Raw genomic sequence first — 9,278 nt, 5'->3', positions numbered from 1 at the left:
TCATAAACTGCGGATTCATAATGTAAGGTCTTATTTGCACCTCACCTGAAGAAGTTCGCCCTGAACCTGCTGGATAATCTCGGAGGAGTCCTTGTCTAAGGGAAGAGCCTGCATCCATGAAAATATGTTTGAATTCAAATAAGCCAGCACTCCAGACAATCCTCCGGATGAGTATCCGGTCAGCGACGGTCGTTGCGATCGCGTGCTAACACCTTCCCTAGGCCTGCCGCCCCGAGATGGGGAGGAATCATCGCTCCTCCTTATCATCATGCGCTTATTCCCGGCGGTTGTGGTTCCATCGCCCAAAGCATTTCTGCTGGACGAATCCCTCCTTGCCGGTATAGCATCCGTGGCCTTCTTAAAAGCTATCATCGGATCTTCTGGGCTTTCTTCTCTTGTGGCTTCTGAAGAGGGATATTCCGTAATTAATTATACGAAAAGGAAATACATATAAGTTGTAAGGGATAACTTACCCCATAGCTTGCTGCGGCGCAACACTTCCAAACTGAGAAGATGGGTTACACGGCGTTGCTCAAGGGGGAGCTTCCGTGCCTGAAGAACATTGCCCTCACCCTCGACAGGAGCAGAATGAGTCCCCTCTGGAAGAAAAAGGAATGCAAGTCAGATAGGCTCTATTACCAGAACTCACAAAAGGAGTATCTATTAAAACCTCCTACCTACGAAGTTCCATCGATAGTGAGATCCTGGGAGAGTCACGAAAACGTATCTTTCTGGCCATATCTTCGCAAAAGCTAATCCCTTACGGTCAGTCTTGGGAAGCTCCTCAACTATGGGAAGCCCAGATCTTGGATGAAGATGAAAACACCCCTCATGTCCATTAATCAGAGCCAGATGATTGGCGAAGAGTATTTCATTAACTCCAAAAGCCAGGCCTTCTTCATCTCTGAGATTTTGGATGGCTATAAGGATGCGCCAGGCCGGAGGATTAAGTTGAGATGGAGAGATATGGAAATAGTTGCAGAGGCTCACTATTAAAGACGGCACGTCACCTCTAAAGCCAGATTCAAAGAAAGCTTCGTAAATAGCAATCTCCTCGGGCATGCCACCGGAAGCGCGCTCCGACGATCTGGGAATGCGAAGGACAACGGAAGAAGGAAGCGAATACTTCTTTCGCCAATCGCGCAGCTCATCTTCTCTAACCGTTGATACGGTACCCACCTGCGGAGATCCCGAAGAAACAAACGATAAGGGAGCTGGAGACAGAGGATTTGGCACGTCTTTACCGTGGCGTGACGGTGGGCTGCTGGATCTGGACGACGAGGAGTCTGCTCTCCTCTCTGATTCGCTTACTTCTGCCATCAGGAAGCTTCAGGGATTAACACGCGAAGTAGCAAAATCTGAGTATATATAAAAAAGAGAAAAGAGAGCCCTTGAGCGTTTTTCTCGGGAAATCCGCCGATCCGGAATCTCAGAACTTCCAAGACTGGGCTTGGGAAATTCAAATTCAAAGAGCCCCGCTCCCCAGATCTCTCGGAGTAATGACCCGATCTCCAAAAGGAAAGTAAGATCCAAGAGAAAAATTAGAGCAATCATGAACAATCCGAAGAGCCTCTTAGTACTTGGGTCGGAAAATTCAAGACCTCATAGAATCGTTGCTCCAGTCACTATCAAAGGTCCCGGCCTGATTCGATGCTAGAAGACAAGGTGCCCAAGGAAGACTTCGTCCTAAGAGAAAACTACCAAGACTCAAGAGCACACGTTATCCCTTGATTTCCACGAGCAAAGCAAGGAATAAGGGGCAAACTGTTGGGTAAAAATATCCAGACGTAAATTTTCTCCAGGTTCCGGATAGGCCCTCGACTTCCGGACTCTTGCTCAAGAAGAAACCAGGGACCAACCCCTGCCATAGGTCCGACCCCCTTGATCGGATCGATCCTTGAAGCAAAATAGAAGTTTTTCGCCTAAGGGGAAACTTCCATTTTTCCGATTATGGAAGAGTTCTATTACTTGAAGCCGACATCTACAACTATAAAAGGGGAGCCCAAACCCTAGAATAAGGGATCGATGATTCTAGACTAGAAAATTAGGGTTAGGCGGCTAGAACTAAGGTTTACACACCACCAAAACGTTGTAGTCCCAATCAATACTCAATAACATCTTCTAGGTTACGATTTCTTGTCTCATATACCATCTCTTCTAGTGTTCCGTAGTACTAAAACGACCCCATCACAAAAATATCATAGCACTTTTATCATTCGTTGGCACTTATCATATTGAGGAGTTTGGAAGAGACTACATTGTCTCAAAGTGCTTTTGATAGATTATGTTTGATTTATTTTCCCTTTGAACCTACTTCTTGGAATCTCCAGTCATGATATGTAGGTTTCAATCAAACATCCTCATTCGATATAGGCTTTAAACCTATTCCTTTTGATGATTTAGCAACAATATCTAGTAGCAAACCTTTAGTAAATGAATCCTCTAGGTTGTCAGCCGATTTGATGTAGTATATTGTGATTACACCACTTGAGATAAGTGGTCTAATGGTTTTATGTCGTCATATGATGTGACGAGATTTACCATTGTAGAGATTATTCTGAGCTCGAGCTATAGCATATTGACTATCGCAATGTATTCTTATAGCTGGTACAGGTTTCTCCCACATAGGATTATCTTCCAAAAAAATTCTAAGCTATTCAGCTTCTTCTGCTACTTTGTTTAATGCTATGAACTCAGATTCCATGGTGGATCTGGCTAGCACTGTTTGCTAGATTTCCAAAATATTGCTGCTCCTGCTAGTGTAAAAACATATCCACTTGTGGATTTTGAGTTTTTAGAATCTGATATCTAGTTAGTGTCACTGTATCCTTCTTAAACTGTTGGTTCTTTACCATAGTGAAGCCCAAAATATTTGGTGTAGCGCAAGTAATTGAATACTCCCGTTATAGCTTTCCAGTGTGTATAACCTGGATTACTTGTATATCGACTAAGTACATTTACGGTATGCGCTAGATCTGGTCTAGTACAATTGGTCAAGTACATGAGACTTATGATCACAAGTGCATAATCATTTTGTGAAACCACTTCACCAGAATTCTTTGGCAAGTGCATTTGGAGATCTAATGGAGTTTTTGTAGTACTATTATAGTAATTTTTAAATCTATCTAATATTGTTTGACCATAATGAGATTGGGTTAAGATAATTGTGTTTGAATTTCTTTTGACCTTAACCCCGAGAATAACATTTGCTAATCTCAAATCTTTCATCTCAAAATTTCTTTTGAGCATGTTCTTTGTTTGATTGATAATGTTTTTATTGCTTCCAATAATAAACATATCATCTACATATAGACATAGTAAAAATCACATTCATTGATTTTGAAACCACTTGACATCATCATTGTGTTGTCAAACTTTTCATGCCATTGTTTAGGAGCTTGTTTAAGCATGTAAAGTGATTTTACAAGTCGACGTACTTTGTCTTCCTGTCCAGGAATGACATAACCCTCAAATTGTTTCATGTAAATCTCTTCTTCTAAATCACCATTTAGAAATGTGGTTTTTACATCCATTTGATGGATTTCTAGACATCTTAAGGCTGTGATTACTATCATCAGTCTTATTGATATTATTCTAGTTACTGTAGAATATGTATCAAAATAGTCAAAGCATTCCTTATGTCGGAATCCTTGAACTACAAGCTGAGTTTTATATTTTCCACCACGTTTTCGTGCCAATATCCATATATTCCCTAATGCTTTGCATCCAGGTGGTAAATCCGTTATATACCATGTCTAATTTTGCATGATAAAATTGAATTCACTTTTGACAGCTTCGTTCCAAAATGGAGCGTCTGGTGAAGACATGGCTTCTCCCAAGGTTTTTGGAACATTTTCTACTCAAAATGCCATTAAAAAAATCTTCACCACAATTGTTTTTGTTTTCGAGCTCTTTCGATTCTTCTAGGTTCATCTTCTTTTTCATTTTCTGAAATATCATTTATAGAAATGTCAACATTTTTCTCAATTTCTGAGTCATTGTCATTTTCTCTTTCTACTCGAGTTCGTTTTGAACCTTGTTTTTCTTTGCATGGGAAAATATTTTCTAAGAAAGATGCATATTTTGATTTCATGACTGTATTTACATGGATGTCTGATATTTCAGGTTTATGTACCAGAAATCGATAAGAACTACTATTATGTGCATATCCGATAAAGATGCAATCCATTGTTTTAGGTCCAATAGTGACCTTTTTTGGTGGCGGTACCACAACTTTTGCCAAGCATTCCCACACTTTGAGGTAATTATACAAAAGGTAAATTACATTTTCATAATTCATATTGAATTTTGCCAGTTACTTTGTGTGGAATTTTGTTGAGGATATAATTAATGGTAAGCGACACTTTCTGTTATGAACGAACGCGAATTTACTTTGAAGAAAGTAAAGAACAAAATGTATTAAGGCAAATACCCGTTTAGGGTTTCTTATTATTATGTGAATAAATAATCTCACAAACCTTTAGACATGTATTTATAGCAGCCTCAAAACCCAATTTCCTTTTCCCTATACAAATACATACTTATCTAGAAAAGGTAAATTTCCTAAACCGAAAAAGACAATACCGTATCGTAGAGTTCAATTTTTACGTTCAGAAACTCCGTTAGATTCTGGTGAATAAAGAGCTGTAGTTTGATGGATAATTCCATTTTTTTACAGAATGCGTTGAACGGTCCATCACACTTACATCCTCTGTCGCTTCTAACTACTTTAATAGTTCTTTTAAGCTGATTTTCTACCTCGAATTTTCTTTGAAATTTTTAAGGTATCATCTTTGCTATGTAATAAGTATACATAAAATTATTTTGTGCAGTCATCTATGAAGGTCACAAAGTATTTTTTCCCACCCTAATTTGTATGTATTTTAAATTACATAAATCAATGTAAATTAAATATAGAGGTTTGTTAGTTCTTTCAACATGAGGTGAATGAGTTTTTGTGAGCTTAGCATGTACACATACTTAACATTTTTTTACTTGTTTTGTATTTAGGAATTAAATTGAAGTTCATTAATATTTGTATAGATTTGTTGTTCACATGGCATAATCTTTCATGCCATATATTAAAAGACTCAATCAAATAAGTAATTGGCTCTTTCTTATTCATTTAAATCTTAGGAGCTACAACTTTCGGAGGGACTTTCATTACATTCACCTTGACAAGTCCATCCTTAACATACTCATTTACCAAATACATCACATTCTTCCTAATCACGAGCTTGTCCGCCTAAAGAGTTGTGGCGAATCCATTCTTGTTGAGAAAGGTTACCGAGATCAGGTTCTTCCTCATGCCAGGCACATGCTTCACATTCGTTAGAGTGACTTCATGTCCAGATGTCATCTTCAAAACCACATTGATGTGGCCTTCAATCTTGGAGACTGCAGTGTTCCCCATGAACAGCTTCTCCATAGTCTTTCTTTTCTGATAGGCGCTGATCATCGCCCTATTGGTGCAAATATGGGTGGTCGCCCATGTGTCATACCACCATTCCTTTGGGTTGTTGCTCTTAACCATGTTGAACTCAGTCACCACTGCAACGAGATCCTCCTCGGTGAGATTTCCTTGAGCCTTCTCATCTCTGATCTTGCTGCGACATTCAAAAGTCTTGTGTCCAACTTTGTGACAGTAGTGACATTTTCCCCTGAATTTCTCCACATTAGCATTTATCTCAATGTCTTTCTTCTTGAAGTTTGGTCCAGAAGCCTTCAAGACAGCAGCTGCTTTGGAAGGCTTTTCTGGAGAGTAGGCAGGTCTCTTTCCTTTGCCTTTGTGCTTAGCAATTTTTACACTATGCTCCTTAGCATTGGCCTTGTCAGCAATTCGGTTTCTTGATAGCCTCATGATGAGCTCCATGAGACCCATCTTCTTCTTTTTATGCTTTAGGTAGTTCTTGAAATCTGCATAGCTTGGAGGAAGCTTTTGAATGAAGCTGAGAGTTGTGAATGTCTCGCAGATGGACATCCCTTCAGCAGCATTTTCATGGCAAATGAGCTGGAATGCTTCCACCTGATCCATGATGGGTTTTGAATCCACCATTTTGAATTCATAGAATTTTGCAACCACATACTTTATGCAGCCAGCATCCTCACCTCAGTATTTCTTGTCCAGAGATCTCCATAGCTCTTTCGCCGTGGGAATGTTACAGTAGACTCGGTACAATGGATTAATGAGGCGATCCAAAATGTACCCTTTGCAGACTAAGTCGAAATGCACCCAAATATCAACAATTGCGAGAGTGTTCACATCATCAATCCCATAAGGGACAAGGGGTTTGTCCTCCTGGATGAATTTTTCCAACTTCATTATTGTTAGGAAGAACATCATCTTCTTCTGCCACGTTTTGAAGCCTTTTTCGTCAAATTTGTTTGGCATCAGTCCTTGAGGGAACATGATACGCAAAGACGGAGGAGTTGAAACTGTAACCGGAGCACTTGTGGTTCCTAGATCTGAACCCGTTTGATAAAGACCAGCACCGAAACTGCTACGGCTTGTGGTTTCATCGGTAATATTAGCCACTAAAACAAAGGTTGATGTTGTTCCTGCGATGGTTCCAGCGTTTGTCACAGTTGCATCAGTTACACCTGACATGTTGAGTGGAGCTTGAGTGATGGCGGTTACAATGGGGGTGATGCTAGGATCCGTCATTTTCTCTGTTAAAAAAAACATGAAAACATATTAGTACTCCATTCAACAAATAACATATTATTTTAAGAAAAAAAATAGTATAAAATCGATGGTCATTTTTGGTGTTTGAACCAAATCATATCGATATAAGTCTGGAAAAAACGTTTTGCAAACTCGCTTAGAAGCGTTCACAGAAACCGTTTGTATAGACTTTCGATGGTTTCACAAACTCGCTTTATGAAGCGTTCATGGAAACAATTCAAATAGAATATTTTAAAGTATCAAAAACTTTTCGCGATAATGCTATAGAGCAATCCGTGAATCGTTATCAAATAATAAAGAAACGTTTCGTGGAAGTGCATAAAGAAAATCGAAAACATCGTTTCAAAACAGACAAAAATGTTTTTAGAATCGTACATTCATTAACGTTTTGCGGTAAAGCTAGAGAGCAAGACGCAAACCGTTATGAAATGAGTAAGAAACGTTCCACGGAAGTGCTACAGAGCAAATCTTAAACATTATTTGCAAACCGTTTACAAATCCTTGTAAATCATTTTATAAAATGTTTTACAGTTCAATCCGATTCAAGCTTTGAAACGATAAAAAGTTAATATTATAGAAGCCAAAAAGCCGAATTGAAAAAAAAAATGATTAAATAAATACAAGATTAAAGAAAAGACGAATGAGAAAAAACTTTTCATTAACATAACCATGGAGTCGAGATATGATATATATTTCCTTAACTCTTTAAAGTTGCTCCATATGTGCGAGAGATCATAGAGAATAAGAGTCCCAGGATAAAACCATTGGTATACTATAACGCTGCACTCGTGAAACACCCAACTAGTACTCTAAGAAACACTCTCGAACTAATGACTTAAGCTAAGGGAATATTTGTGGGTTATTGATGTGAAAAAGTTGAGAAATGAAGGAAGAGAAAAGGCAATATTTAAAGAGAAGAAGAAGACACACTTACCTCCAACAGCTGGCTGCACGCGGGCGACTATCTCTTGACGCTTTTATTTACAACTCCTAAGCATACATCGAGCCGATCGGTTGTGACGTCATGCGTGTGGGGATGCTTCTCCTATGTCAAGCTGTTTAACACATTATAAAGTGGAAATTTATTTATGCAAATTGATTATGTCTTATTTAACCCGATGTGGGACTGAAAATTTCATTCATTTAATAAAGTTTTGGGCTTCAAAACATCTCAGCCCAACTCGATTTCTTCTCACATTTCAATAAAAGCTATGGGCATTTTTTTAACTGATCCAGCATTTCTTCTATGCCAATATATGACAAGCTCATTGGCGGAAAAAAAAAATCTTCTGGTAGGTAGAAGATTAAGATTTCGAGTGTTTGCTTCGACAATACATGTATTTTTGTCGTAGATATAATTATACAATTTCCTTCATCTAAGTTTATCTGAATTTTTTTCAGCCGTCGCATTTCTTAAGATTTTGGAATTTCTGTACCATTTGTTTACTGGTTTCTAAAATCGGTAGGAGTGAAAGATGTATTTTCTATTTCATATAATTAACAAGCGTAAAATATGAGAAATTACTTGAAATACTATAAGTTATAATACAACTTTGATCATAAACAATTCGACAATGGACAAGCCCGGATTGTCAGAAGAAGACGAATCAGAAAACAATGCAAGCACTGACAAACCGTGTCGTCTAAGGAAGATGGTCAAAAGAAGGAGACCAACGTTCAAAACTTAGATAACACAAGGACATCAGAATTTGGAAATGAGCTTGAACTAGAGGATTATAGAATCTCGAATTGTATAAAAATAATTGTTGGGGAATTGTCCAAGAAACTTGTTTGCGGAATCCACAAGCTTTTATTCCACCTGTTCAGGATTTGTCTGTTCACTAGAAACACAGTAGTTTGTATCACAAAACCAGTCACCTAATCAAGTACGCGGAACACGAATCAAGCAAGATAAGAAGGAACACAAGACACTTTTGTTAACCCGGTGTTCACCTCCCTTCCTCGATGTGAAGAAGGAGCTATACTCACCGGAGAGAGAAATCGGTCTCTCAACCTTCCATTATATCAAACACGGGAGTACAATATCCAGAGGTTACAGTTCCTGTCAACCTCTCTTGATCTCTGTTACAAATCACCTAGAGATACAAGTATATGGAGAAAAGCCTAGCTAGTATACAGAGAACCTTTCTTCTCTCTAGCTCCCTCTCTACAGACCAAAACCCTGGTCTCGAGCTTTCTCAAACTCCCACTCTTCTGCGCCTCTCCTCTGTGTTTCTTTGTGTCTATCTTGTGTTAGGTCATCTGTCGTGACCCCCTCCATCTGATATAATCAGAACTTGACCTAACGGGCTTTGTCGATTAGGCCCATAGTCATACATGCGTGACTTGTGCAAGTTAACCCAACTTGAACAAGTCCGGTCGTCTTGACCAAACCTCAATCCATAGTTTATTTGATGACCCAGAGTTCACCGGCGGGGCTACGTCCCTGGGGCCTGGCAAGGCAAGACACTAACCTCCTTAGTGTACAACACACGAGTCTTGCTTTTACATTAGGCAAGAGTAGTTACAACTGATAACCGGTTGTCAATAACCGTAAACCATTGAGTAATAAACCGGCCGTTAAACAAAACGC

Source organism: Raphanus sativus, chromosome 1 (assembly GCF_000801105.2).
Source record: "Raphanus sativus cultivar WK10039 chromosome 1, ASM80110v3, whole genome shotgun sequence".
NCBI lineage: Eukaryota > Viridiplantae > Streptophyta > Magnoliopsida > Brassicales > Brassicaceae > Raphanus > Raphanus sativus.
Note: the sequence above shows the minus strand (reverse complement) of the source record.